The sequence below is a fragment of the Bos mutus genome, chromosome 4 (genome assembly GCF_027580195.1).
Source record: "Bos mutus isolate GX-2022 chromosome 4, NWIPB_WYAK_1.1, whole genome shotgun sequence".
NCBI lineage: Eukaryota > Metazoa > Chordata > Mammalia > Artiodactyla > Bovidae > Bos > Bos mutus.
This window is the reverse complement of record NC_091620.1, coordinates 69088033-69102033: the sequence shown is the minus strand read 5'-3', so window position 1 is coordinate 69102033 and position 14001 is coordinate 69088033. Positions and strand designations below refer to the sequence as shown.

The window sequence follows — 14001 nt, the reverse complement described above, 5'->3', positions numbered from 1 at the left end:
TGGAGAATGTCTAAATCCTTCACCCATCTTTTTAGTTTTATTTTTTGTTTTTTTTTTTTTTGCTAAAGAATTGTAGGAGTTCCTTATATTTTTTAGGAAGTTATGCTTTGTTATATTTACAGTTTGCAAATGCTTTCTTCTATTTTTAGGTTTCCTGTTCCCTCTGTTGATTTTTTCATTTACTGTGCAGAACCTTATGGTTTGATATAGTCCCATTTGTCTATTTTTTCCTTTTGCTGCCTGTATTTTTGGTGTCACATCCATGAAATCATTGCCAAGACTACTCTCATGAAGCTTTTCCCATTTTTTTCTAGGGGTTTGGGTCTTAGGTTTAAATCTTTAATCCATTTTGAACTGATTTTTGTGTATGTTCTAAGATAGGGGTTTATTTTCATTCCTTTACATGTGAATATTCAGTGTTCCAAACACCATTTGCTGAAGAGATGACCCTTTCCCCACTGTGTATTCTTGGCACCCTTGTTGACACTCAGCTGCCTATATGTGGGGGGGTTTATTTCTGGGCTCTTTATTCTGTCCTATTGGTCTGTATGTTTATCTTTATCCCATTATCACACTGCCTTAATTATGGCAGCTTTGTAATATATTTGAAATCAGGAAGTGTGATGTTCTCAGATTTGTTCTTCTTTCTTAAGGTCACTTTGGGTATTCTGGGGCTTTTAGTGTTCTATATGAATTTTAGAATTATTTCATATTTGTTTTAAAAATGCCAGTGGAATTTTAATGGAAACAGCATTGAATATATACATTCCTTTTGGTAGTCTGAACATTTTAATAATATTAAGTCTTCCAATCTATGAACACAAGATGTCTTTCCATTTATTTGTGTTTTAATATCTTTCATCAGTGTATTGCAGTTTCATGTTCATTGTTAAACTTATCCTTAAACATTCTATTGATTTTGATGCTATTGAAAATGAGACTGTCTTATCATTTCTTTTCTTTGGTGGTTCATTATTAGTGTATGAAAATGCAACTGAATTTTATATATTGATTTTGTATCCTGAAACTTTCCCGGATTTGTTTATTAGTTCTAATAGGATTGTTCCATGTCCAGTTCTAACTGTTGCTTCTTGGCCTGCACACAGATTTCTTAGGACGCAGGTAAGGTGATCTGGTATTCCCAATTCTTTAAGAGTTTTTCAGAGTTTGTTGCAATCCGCACACTCAAAGGTTTTGGCGTAGTCAATAAAACAAAAGTAGATATTTTTCTGGAACTCTCTTGCTTTTTCAATTATCTGGCAGATGTTAGCAATTTGACCTCTGGTTCCTCTGCCTTTTCTAAATCCAGCTTGAACATCTGGAAGTGCACTATTCATGTACTATTGAAGCCTGGCTTGGAGAATTTTGAGCCTTACTTTGCTAGCGTGTGAGATGAGTGCAATTTTGTGGTAGTTTGAGCATTCTTTGGCATTGCTTTTCTTTGGGATTGGAAAACTGACCTTTTCTAGTCCTATGGCCACTGCTGAGTTTTCCAGATTTGCTGGCATAGTTAGAACTGAACATGGAACAACAGACTGGTTCCAAATCAGGAAAGGAGTACGTCAAGGCTATATATTGTCACCCTGCTTATTTAACTATTATGCAGAGTAAATCATGTGAAACGCCGGGCTGGATGAAGCACAAGCTGGAATCAAGATTGCTGGAAAAAATATCAATAACCTCAGATATACAGATGACACCACCCTTATGGCAGAAAGTGAAGAACCAAAGAGCCTCTTGATGAAAGTGAAAGAGGAGGGTGAAAAAGTTGGCTTAAAAGTCAACATTCAGAAAACTATGATCATGGCATCCAGTCCCATCACTTCATGACAAACAGATGGGGAAACAATGGAAACAGTGACAAATTTTACTTTTGGGGGCTCCAAAATCACTGCAGATGGTGACTGCAGCCATAAAACGAAAAGACGCTTGCTCCTTGGAAAAAAAGCTATGACCAACCTAGACAGCATATTAAAAAGCAGAGACATTACTTTGTTAACAAAGGTCTGTCTAGTCAAAGCTATGGTTTTTCTAGTAGTCATGTATGGATGTGAGAGTTGGACTATAAAGAAAGCTGAGTGCTGAAGAATTGATGCTTTTGAACTGTGGTGTTGGAGAAGACTCTTGAGAGTCCCTTGGACTGCAAGGAGATCCAACCAGTCCATTCTGAAGGAGATCAGTCCTATTATATTTGTTGGAAGGCCTGATGCTGAAGCTGAAACTCTAATACTTTGGCCACCTGATGCAAAGAACTGACTCAATGGAAAAGACCCTGATGCTGGGAAAGACTGAAGGCGGGAGAAGGGGACGACAGAGGATGAAATGGTTGGATGGCATCACCTATGTGATGTACATAAGTTTGAGGAGGCTCCGGTAGTTGGTGATAGACAGTGAAGCCTGGGATGCTGCAGTCCATGGGGTCACAAAGAGTCGGACATGACTGAGTGACTAAACTAACTGGATAGGATTGTACGTGTGTATAATCTTTCAGTTCAGTTCAGTCGCTCAGTCGTGTCCGACTCTTTGTGATCCCAGGAATCGTAGCACGCCAGGCCTCCCTGTCCATCACCAACTCCCGGAGTTCACCCAAACCCATGTCCATCGAGTCAGTGATGCCATCTTTAGAGTTGTCTATATATGAGATCATGTCATCTACAAATAGGGACAATTTTCTTTCCTTTTCAATATGGATGCCTTAAAATTTTTTAAAGATTATTTAATACTTTTCTTTTTTTGGCCATGCCACATAACTTGTGGGATCTTAGTTCCCCAGACAGGGACTGAACCTAGGCCCTCAGCAGTGTAGGCTTGGACTAACCACTGGACTGCCAGGAAATTCCCTGGATGGCTTTTTATTTATTTTTCTTGACTAGCTGCTCTGTCTAGGACTGCCTATAAGTTGCACATAAATGGTAAGAGTGGGTACCCTTGCTTTGTTCCTGATCTTAGAAGGAAAGCTTTCAATTTTTCACCATTGAATACGTTAACTGTGGGTTTCTCATATCTGATCTTTATTGTGTTGAGGTGCCTTCTGTCTATACTTAATCTGCTAAGAGCTTTTATCAGGAAGGGAGGTTTAATATTGTCAAATGTTTTCTCTGCATCTGTTGAGATGATCATATGATTTTCATCCTTCATTTGCTAATGTGGTGAATCATACTGATTTATTTGATTATGTTGAACCATCCTGCCATTCCATAAATAAATTCCATTTGATCACGGCATAGACGTGTGTTCTCAGTCACTCAGTCATGTCTGACTCTTTGTGACCCTGTGGACTGTAGCTACTGAGTCCAGAGGATTATCATGGCAAGGATACTGGAGTGGGCTGACATTTCCTCCTCCAAGAGATCTTCCCGACACAGGGAACAAACCTGCATCTCCTCAGGCTCCTACATTGGCAGGTGGATCTTTACTACTGAGTCATCTGAGAAGTCCATATACTCTTGAATTCTGTTTGCTAGAATTTTTGTTATAAATTTTTGGGTATACATTCACCAGGGATACGGAGCTGCAATTTTCTTTTCTTGAAATGCGTTTTTATGGTTTTGTTATTAAGGCAATAGAGGCCTGATAAAATGGATTTGGAAATGCTGCCTCCTCTTTGAATTTTTAGAGAAGTCTGAGAAAGACTGGTGCTGATTCTTCCTTAAATGTTTAGTAGAATTCACCAGTGAAGCCATCTAGTCCTGGCTTTTCTTGTTTGAAGATTTTTGACTACTAATTCAATTTCCTAATTTGTTATTAGTCTGTTTATATTTTCTATAACTTTTGCCATCTGAACTAGTAATTCTACTCCTGGATATATATTCAAAAGAAGTGAAATCAGGATCCTAAACATATATCTTCATTTCCATGTTTTGTGTGCATTCTCAGTTGCTTCAGTAGTACCTGACTTTTTGCAACCCCATGGACAGTAGCCTGCCAGGCTGTTCTCTCGATGGGGTTCTCCAGGCAAGGATACTGGAGTGGGTTGCCATGCCCTCCTCCAGGGGATCTTCCTGACCCAGGGATCAAACCCGTGTCTCCTGCATTGCAGGAGGATTCTTTACTCTCTAACCCGTGGGGGAAGCTCATTTACCATGTTTATTGCAGCATAATTTACAACAGTCAAGATCTGGAAACAACCCACACTTCCAACAACAGATGAAAGGATAAAGAAAATGTGGAATATGCACACAATGGAATGTTATTCAGCATTTTTAAAAAAGGAAATCCTACCATTTGGGATACCATGGATGGGCCCAGGAGTAAATATTATGTATATTTTTGTGTGTGCTAAGTTGCTTTAGCCATGTCCAACTCTTTGCGACCCCATGGACTGTGGACTGTCAGGCTCCTCTGTCCTTCGGATTCTCCAGGCAAGAATACTGGAGTGGGTTGCCATGCCCTCCTTCAGGGGATCTTCCTGAACCCAGGACCAAATCCACATTTTCTGTGGTTTCTGTATTGCAGGTGGATTCTTTACCACTGAGCCACCAGGAAGTCCATCTATATCTCTACATTTTTATCAAAAAATTCATTTTTCATTTTAAATGCTCTTTTATCTAAGTAACAGCTGTTTTTTTTTTTTTTTTTTTGGACTGAAGCAAAAGCTAAAGTGCTACTCCATGTATTTCTTGCCTTTCAAATACAATCAGGTAACAAATAATTGCATCATCTAGTTCTAATTGCTTAAAAGGCACGTTATATAAATCAGCTACACAACCAGACACCTTCTTACTCCGACATTGCTTCATTTGGTTCAATCATCACTTTTTCTTTATAGCATCTGTTTTTTCTAGTCAATTCTCAGAGACTTCTGGAATACAAAGTTCAGACCTAAAACCTCTCATGGGCTATTTCAGCAGTTGTGTGCTCACAGAACCCAAACTTGGAAGGGGCAGAGAAGTTTTGGGGCTCAGGTACCTGGTCTGGAGGAGTGTGAGGTGAGGGCTAATTTGAACTGTACTTGGGGGAGGGGAGAGGACAATCTACAGTTGTAGCAGCATTTCCTACCTGCATGCATGTATTCCTTTTATGGCACCAACCATCTGAAAGGTAGACATTAATGTCCAGCTTAGCTCACGGCTCACATGAAGTTCAGAGGGAAGAGCTGGAGATGCAGCATTGCCATGGAAAATATTATGTCTGGAAATAAGTCAGTCATAGAATTCAAATATTGCACGATTCCACTTAAATGAAGTATTTAGTATAGTTAAACTCACAGATGCCAACAACAGAATGGTGGTTGCCAGAAGATGGGGGGAGAAAACTAGGGATTTTTCAGTGGTTATAAAGTTACAGTTATATATAAGATTAATAAACTCTAGAGATTAGCTGTACAACATAGGGCACATAGTTAACATAAGTTGTTCACTTAAAGACAGTAGTTCTCTTGCTATGTGTTCTTACCATTAAAAAAAAGTGCAAGGGGACACAAGAAATCTTTTAGTGGTGATGAGTATTTTTTAAAATTTTACTTTATTTAAGTATAGTTGATTTACAATGTTGTGTTGGTTTCTGGTGTACAGAAAGTGATTTAGTTATACATATAAATTCTGTTTAATATTCTTTTCTATTATGGTTTATTATAAAATATTGAATATAGTTCCCTGTGCTATACAGTAGGGCCTTGTTGTTTATCCATTCCATATAAAATAGTCTACATCTGCTAATCCCAGACTCCCAGTCCATCCTTCCCCCTCCTCTGTGCCTTGGCAACTACCAATCTGTTCTTTATGTCTGTGAGTAATTTCTGTTTCATAGATAAGTTGATTTCTATCATATTTTAGATTCCACATATAAGTGGTATTGTATGCTATTCTGTCTTTCTCTTCGATTTACTTCACTTAGTATGATAATCTTTAGGTCCATCTGTGTTGCTGCAAATGGCATTATTTCTTTCTTTTTTATGGCTGAGTAGTATTCCATTGTATATATGTGCCATATCTTTGTCCTTCATCTGTCAATGGACTTCTGGGTAATTTTTGTATCTTGGCTATTGTAAATAGAGCTGCTAGGAACATACGATGAGAGAAGGCAATGGCACCCCACTCTAGTACTCTTGCCTGGAAAATCCCATGGATGGAGGACCCTGGTAGGCTGCAGTCCATGGGGTCGCTAACAGTCGGACACGACTGAGTGACTTCACTTTCACTTTTCACTTTCATGCATTGGAGAAGGAAATGGCAACCCACTCCAGTGTTCTTGCCTGGAGAATCCCAGGGACAGGGGAGCCTGCTGGGCTGCCGTCTATGGGGTTGCACAGAGTTGGACACGACTGAAGCGACTTAGCAGCAGCAGCAGCAGGAACATATGACCATATGGATCTTTTCAAATCAGAAGTTTGTCAATGGATATGTTTATTACCTTGTTTGTAGTGATGGTATCACAGGGTCCAAAATCATTAAAATGTATACATTAAATACTTGCAACTTTTGTATATTGTCTCAGTAAAGTTTAAGGTCAATTTCGAGCGAAAACCTATACAAATTAAAAAAAAAAAAATGTTGACTGCTATTAAAACTGATTGGGAAGATCCCCTGGAAAAGGAAATGCCAACCCACTCCATCATTCTTGCCTGGAAAATCCTACGGACAGAGGGGCCTGGCGGGCTACAGTCCATGGGGTCGCAAGAGTCGGACACGACTTAGCAACTAAACCACCACCACCACCACTATTAAAAGTTAAGTGTTATGCGCTAGGAGCGCTGAGAGAGTATCCCAAGTCGGGGTGGAGGTAGGGCTGGGGCCGAGGAGAATTCAAAGCTGAGGTAACTCTTGAACACGGAAATTGAATGTCCTACGTTTTCACTTCTGGAGCGCCCAAGGGCCCTGAAATCCAGTCCCATGATTATTTCCCAGAGTTGGACCCTAAATTGCCACCAAAAGACTGGGGGAAGCCAGAAGTATCTATCAGGAGAGCGAAGGGACGCACCAGAAAACCGTGCGGAACCGGATTCGCGAAAATTCAGTCAGCCGTAGTTTCATACTCCCACTCTCTCCTCAGGGCCGGCCGGACCGCCCCTCGCTCCTTCCCGCAACGCTTACTGGACAGTATATGACTGACAGAGTCACTCACCAATCGCCGCTCTGCTATAGGGGCTCTCTGGCCCTTACCGGGTCTTTGGTCCCTGGGGCGAGATGCGACCTCTGTGCGTCGACGTCAGCGTGCTGACGTCATAGGCCGGGTACTCTAGGAGGTCCTGGGGCGATAGTACGCGGGCGGTGGGCTGCGCGACTTCTGCAGGACTAGAGTCCTGGTCCCGCCCCGCCGAGCCCCGCCCCTCCGCCGGCGGAGACTGCCGCGGGCGCAGCCACAGATCCGCGGTCTCCCGGCCAGCCTGGGGCGGCCGGCCCGGAACCACCCGATGAGGTAGGCTGGGTTTCTAGTCACCCTATTTGACAGATTGTAAAACTGAGTCATCGGGATCAGATGATTTGCCCGGGGCTCACTGGAGACCCGCGAACGGAGGTCAGAACCGAGCATCCCGGCTTGTTTGTACGGCCCTCGCCGCCCTCTGGAGAGGAGGAGGGGCTTGGCGGGCTTGTTTATGATGGGTACAGAAGTGAAGTTGCAGATTGCGGCGCCTCTTTTCATCCAAGGTTTGGGTGGGCATTCAGGGGATGGATGCTAGTAGAGAGGTCTCCATTCCTTCATCCTGCGGAGCCCTCGTTGAAATCAAGCCCTCTGCTGGCCCCTTGGGCCCTCCATGGTGACCAAGAATGGTGACTAGGTTGATGCGTGGGTTATAGGAACAAGGTCGCTTACTGACCTCTTTTTTTTTTTCCCCCATCAAGGAAAGCTGTGTTCCAACCAAAATTTAAAAATTAAAGCACAAATCACGAATGTCCTGGCTCTGGTTTCAGTTCACTGCTTTGCTCACTCATGGGTATCTGGTCATATTTTGAAATCTCAGTAGCATGCTTATTTTTTGGTTTAGGATTAGAGAGGGATTTTTTTAAATTCAAACATGAGTTAACATTGTGGAACTTTTCTTATTCTCTTAAAGTGCCAATTGATCTTCATGTCATTTTTCTTCTGTTTCACAGGTGAAATTACTGAATTCATCACTTTATTCAGTAATAGTTTGGATAAGCTTAGCTAGGTAACAAAATAACAGATCAAGCCTTTCCATACTAATACTGGAATTAGTTCAGTTTATCTCAGAATTCTTTGTGGAGAAGAGTTCTGAAAGATAATTCACATATATAGTCCATCTACCCATATATCCTCATGAAACAAAACATCTTAGGATACCTAAGATGCTTTATTTATGGGTTCTAATAAGGTGGGGCATAATTCATGCTCATAAAGTAAAAATGTGTACTGTATAATATATGTATCCATATATAATGTTTTGTATTGTCATGAAGAATTCATTCTTTTTAAATCTGTCTCAGACATTGACCTTTAAGACTGCATTATTGCATAAAACTGCATTAAAGAAATGAAATTAAAACCGCTTCAGGGGACTTTTCCTTACTAAGGTTCACAGAAGGATGTTTATTATCGTTTGACTTTAGTCTTTGAACAAATTTTTCTGATGATCGCCTCATTTCTGCCTCATCTCATTCTTTGTTGTAGATGTTGAGGATTGAATGTGAAAACATTTAAATAATAGTCTTGCCCTCAAGACCTTCCATTTTGATGGAGATACTATAAATATATAAACAAAAATGACAATTTTAGATAATGATAAATGCTAGAATAGACCTTACCAGGGGCTGGAGCACGACTAGGATGTGGGGGGAAATTTAGATATGGGTGGTCAGGAAAGATTTCCTTGAGGAAGTTTGGAGGAGATCTGAATGTTTAGAATGAGTCAGCCATGGGAAGATCTGCTGGAAGTTTCCAAGCAGAAGTAACAATGCAAAGGAGCTAAAGGAAAAAGAAGCTTGATATGTTCCAGAGATAGAAGAGAAGCTGTGTGGCTGGAGTGGGGTATACCTAGGGGAGAGTGAGGTGGGAGGACAGTAGTGGGGGAAGTGGCACTCAGAGGTGGGCAGGATTGCGATCATCTCAATCCATGTGGGAATTGCAGGCAAAGAATTGTCAAAGCTCTCTTCATTTTTCTTAGTGACATTCATATAATGCTAACCCCGCTTTCTGCTTTATATTGGTTATGAAATCATTGTAGTAAATCACTATATATGTTTTTTCACCAGTGGTCCTCAATGGGAAAATGTCTTCTTCCCTCAAGCACTGTGTCCCACGCTGTTTCTTTCCTGTTCGTTGTTACTATCTGCAGTACTCTGAGCCTTTGTTTATCTTCTACTTCCTGCTTTGATCCTTCTTACTCCCAACTGTCGGAGAAGGCATTGGCACCCCACTCCAGTACTCTTGCCTGGAAAATCCCATGGATGGAAGAGCCTGGTAGGCTGCAGTCCATGGGGTCGCTAAGAGTCAGACACGACTGAGCGACTTCACTTTCCCTTTTCACTTTCATGCATTGGAGAAGGAAATGGCACCCCACTCCAGTGTTCTTGCCTGGAGAATCCCAGGGACTGGGGAGCCTGGTGGGCTGCCGCCTATGGGGTTGCACAGAGTCGGACACGACTGAAGCGACTTAGCAGCAGCAGCAGCAGCAGCAGCACTCCCAATTGTGAGTCCTCCCCAGTATTTATGTGCCAGGCATTCAGTCCCTGCTCTTCTCCAGGCTGAGTTCTAGGAAACTGCTTTGTCAAGTGGATTCCTCTTCTCCATTAGAACTTATCTTACTGGCCAGAGACTTAATGTCTGCCTTTATTTAGTGCCTGCAATATACCAGAGGCATTATATACTTTCTGATTCTTCTTTCCTGTTGCAAAGGTAAATGTTATCCTTTCTTGACAGAAGAGGAAACTTCTGCATAAGGCTACCACCTGGTACTGAGGGAGCCCAGGTTTGAACACTCCAGTTAGTCTGTCACTGAAGCTTGATCCGTGATACACTACCTCCCTGAGTGTATTACAACAACTCTGTACTATGAAATTAATATTTTATGAAATAGCACTTTAGACATCATGATTCAATCCTCGTAGTTTAAAGGTGAAACTGGGGAAGCCTCTTCAGTGCTTTTCGAGACAGAACTGGCATCAGATTTTCATCCTACTAATTTTCAGCCTAATGTTTTTTCTACTATACTTAAACTTCATGGACGGTCCATCACAAGGGGTTTTGGTATATAGAGAAATATAATATTTCAACATCATGAATTTACTGTCCATAAACTCATACAAGGCAGTTTTAAATAAACTCATACAAGGCATCTTTTAAAAAGATGAGACAGTGCTGCTACTTGGGCTAAAATAGCCCCTTGGTGGTGGTGATGGTGGTTTAGTCGCTAAGTCATGTCTGACTCTTGAGACCCCATGGACTGTAGCCCATGGGATTCTCCAGTTAAGAATACTGGAGTGGGTTGCCATTTCCTTCTCAAGGGGATCTTTTGGACCCAGGAATTGAAGGCAGATTCTTTACCGACTGAGCTCTGAGGGAAGCCCCCAAACAGCCCCGTACTGTATTTTAATTCTCTTTTCAGCAGTGAGCATATGTAAACTTTCTTTGTGAACCTTGGTTTTCTTAGTAGAAAGTGGCTTCAAAATGACTTTAAAATTTACATTTCAACTTCACAAATCTTTGTAGGGAGTTTACAATGTGTTGTTTTCCCAGCTTTAACCATTTGCTTACAAGTACGGGAACATCGCTGAGCATTTGCTGGTTCATGGTTTCTGTTGGCAAGTATGGTTTCTTCCTATAATTGAGGAAGCTGTTGAGCCAGCTCAGGAAGACAACTTCTCTTTCTTAGTAATGCATTATCATTTTTGAAAATGAGTCAAAATTCATTTCTAAATTATATTATTGAAAAGGGGGTCAGTTTCCTCCTACAATTTAAAAATACCCATTCTTTATTTCTGCTGCTACTGCTGCTAAGTCGCTTCAGCCGTGTCTGACTCTGTGCGACCCCATAGACGGCAGCCCACTAGGCTCCCCCGTCCCTGGGATTCTCCAGGCAAGAGCACTGGAGTGGGTTGCCATTTCCTTCTTCCTTCTTTATTTCTAACGTTTGCTTATTTTATTAATTATGATTGAGATACTATTGATGAATTATAGTAAATTAACAAATAGCTGAATTTACTTTCTGATAGCTTTCTGACTCTCCTATAAGTGACTCAGATGGTAAAAAATCTGCCTGCAGTGATGGAGACCTGAGTTCGATCACTGAGTTGGGAAGATCCCTTGAGTAGGGGATGGCAACCCATTCCAGTATTCCTGCCTGGAGAATCCTATGGACAGAGGAGCCAGGAGTTGGACACGACTGAGTGACTTTGGGGTCACAAAGAGTTGGACATGACTGAGTGACTAAGCATAGCACAATAACTTAATGGTGATCAACTTTTCTATTAGTCAAATCAGAATAATGTTACTGGAATTAGTTTGTGCAGCTGACTTACACCTTCTGAAGGTCCAAGCTGTCATGATTTGGCCTCAGATTACAGTGCTGTCCTTCCACCATGAACCCAGTGCCCCAAACTGGACTCCTGGCCGTTCCAGCTTTAGTGCCATTGCTTGTGCTCTGCCTGCAGCCTGAAATGCGTTCTACATAAACAGTTGCAGCCAAAGTTCTACCAGTGCCACTGTGTCCGTCTTTGCTCCTTTCCTCTGTCTCTTTAGTGGAAGCCTTCTCTTTGACAGCACTTCTGGTAGTCTTGCTCTGTGATGCAGTTTACCAATCTGGATATCTTTGGTAGCATACGATGTTGTACGTGGGTGTTCAAATATATGTTAACTTGAGCTTAAAAGAGATTTAACAATTCGTTTTAGACTTGAAAAGTGGTTTTTTTTTTTTTTTAAATAAATGATAGAGCCCTTTAGTTTAGCCTTTTTAGATTTGTAGAACTGTTACTACCTCACCTTTGCTAGAAGCGTCTAATGCTTTTCTTGGCCTTGATTCAGCAGAACTTCTTTCCTGTTACAATTAAGGGTCTGACTGCTACAGTTACCAAGGGGTCCCTTGAGAGGAACTCAGATGTTTGTGCTATAAGTATTGAAGGCACATTGTTGCAAATAAGAATCAGTGTTCTCTGTGTTTATGGTTTTGGGAAAAAAATAACAGCAGTTCCACTTTTTAATAGTGACTGAGAAAACTGAAGCCAGAGGACGAGTCAGAGATTCCTGCAGTGCTGGGCTACGGAGCTTGATCAGCACTCCTGGTTCATGGCAGCACGGGCTGGCACTCGTTCTGATGTCCTGCTGCAGAATTCCTGGTAGCCTCTTAAGTGTATTTTAGCACGGCTGAGGCCTTTCCAGATTGTTTGACTTGCTTGCTACTGAGCTGCCCTACATCTGGAAGACACCTCTTGTTGTGACTCCAACTCAAAGCAGGAACTCTCCCCAAGGATCCCCAACTGAGCTGTTTAAGCCCACGGGATCTTCCTGGGCAAGCGGTGGCTGGTATCTGGTTTGGTAGGCTCTTTAGTTTAAAGCCTATTTCTTGGGGCTTTCCTGGTGATCCAGTGGTCAAGACTTGGAGCTTCACTGGTAGGAGACATGGGTTCAGTCCCTGGTTGGGGAACTAAGATCCCACATGCTGCTCAGGGCAGCCAAAAAAGGTAAAAATTAATTAATAAAATGAAAGAGCAAAACCTTTCTCTTCTACTTCCCCTCTCATCACAGTTTTCTAAAACATTTCTTGGGATTAATGGGCATCCTCTGTATTAAACTAGGAGCTGGAGGAAATTCAGTCTGGTGCCTTCTAAGTTGCAGTAATCACCAGTTTCTGTGTTCCGTGTTTTCCAGGACAGTTTACTTTTCTGACACTGCATTGTTGCTCACTAGAGGATGTTCTTGTTTGCTTTTTGTTTTAGGAAAATATATTCTCATGGTTCTTTAATTGATTAATGACCTGCTGAATGAATGACATAGAACCAGGGAATTTCAAGTACATTTCCCTATTTGTTAAATTCCTCCAAGGTAGCAGAAGGAGCTCTTGAGAAATTAAGAGTTTTCTCCAGCTGAGGTGGGAGGCCCAGCTAGGGCTTGCTTCTGTTATTACTGATAATAACTGAGAGGGCTTCCTCTGTGTTAAGCATTCCTTTTAAATGCTTTATGTCAGGATTTGGTATCCTGAGCACTGTTGACATTTTAGGTTGGATAATTTTTTGTGGTGGGGACTGTCCTATGAGTTGTAAGGGGTTTAGCAGCATACCTAGGCTCTACCCTCCCTGGATACCACTCCCCACTCCCCCCAGTTGTGACAACCAAAAATGTCTCCAGTCTTTGCCACATGTCCTGGAGTGTGTGAGCTGAGTCCTTCCCTCCATAGACACGTAAAGAATCACTGCTTTACTAAACTAACTTATTCCTCTCAACAGCCCTTTAAGATGGGTCGTATTATCTTCATTTTGTGCAAGGAGAATCTGAGGCGTGGAGAGGGTTAAGTGACTTGTTTGGGATTACACGAGTAGTAAGCAGTCATATTGGATGTGAAACTCGTCAGTGTTCTTTGTAAACTCTGGCCTTGTGTAGCCAGCAGACTGGCCACAAACTGTTAGGGACCCAAAGACTATGTAAGTTCAGTTCAGTCAGTCGTGTCCGACTCTTTGCAACCCCATGGACTGTAGCATGCCAGGCCTCCCTGTCCATCACCAACTCCCAGAGTTTACTCAAACTCATGTCCATTGAGTCAGTGATGCATCCAACTATCTCATCCTCTGTCATCCCCTTGTCCTCCTGCCTTCAATCTTTCCTGGCATCAGGGTCTTTTCAAATGAGTCAGTTCTTTGTATCAGGTGGCCAAAGTATTGGAGGTAAATCAGGGGACAAAACAAAAGCCAGCAGGATCAAACAGGGCTATCAGTGAGGTGCCTGAGTGAACAGGGGAGCATTGCCAGAATTGCCTCTTTTTCAAGAGAAGCTAGAGATCTGGATTTTAGTTGTGTGAAAAATGCTTATCTTTTAATATTGGCAATTAATCTAGTGACTAAAAACACCATGCAAGCCAGTAGACAGACAAGAAGTATCACTTACTGGGACAAGGTT

At 41.8% G+C, this 14001-nt stretch overlaps 1 protein-coding gene and 1 long non-coding RNA gene across 2 annotated transcripts in view; one reads left to right on the top strand and one right to left on the bottom strand.

Moving 5' to 3' along the window:
• LOC138987629 (uncharacterized) overlaps window positions 1–7033 on the bottom strand; it is a 196307-nt gene extending 189274 nt beyond the window's left edge. Inside the window, exons 1-3 of the long non-coding RNA XR_011464015.1 lie at window positions 6919–7033; window positions 6352–6465; window positions 4999–5130 (exon numbers count right to left, since the gene is read on the bottom strand). This is a non-coding gene — a long non-coding RNA (uncharacterized lncRNA). The remainder of the gene's footprint in view (window positions 1–4998; window positions 5131–6351; window positions 6466–6918) is intronic.
• A 98-nt stretch (window positions 7034–7131) lies between these two features.
• STARD3NL (STARD3 N-terminal like) overlaps window positions 7132–14001 on the top strand; it is a 61516-nt gene continuing 54646 nt past the window's right edge. The window contains exon 1 of the mRNA XM_005891737.3: window positions 7132–7356. The gene's annotated coding sequence lies outside the window, so the exon portion shown is untranslated. The remainder of the gene's footprint in view (window positions 7357–14001) is intronic.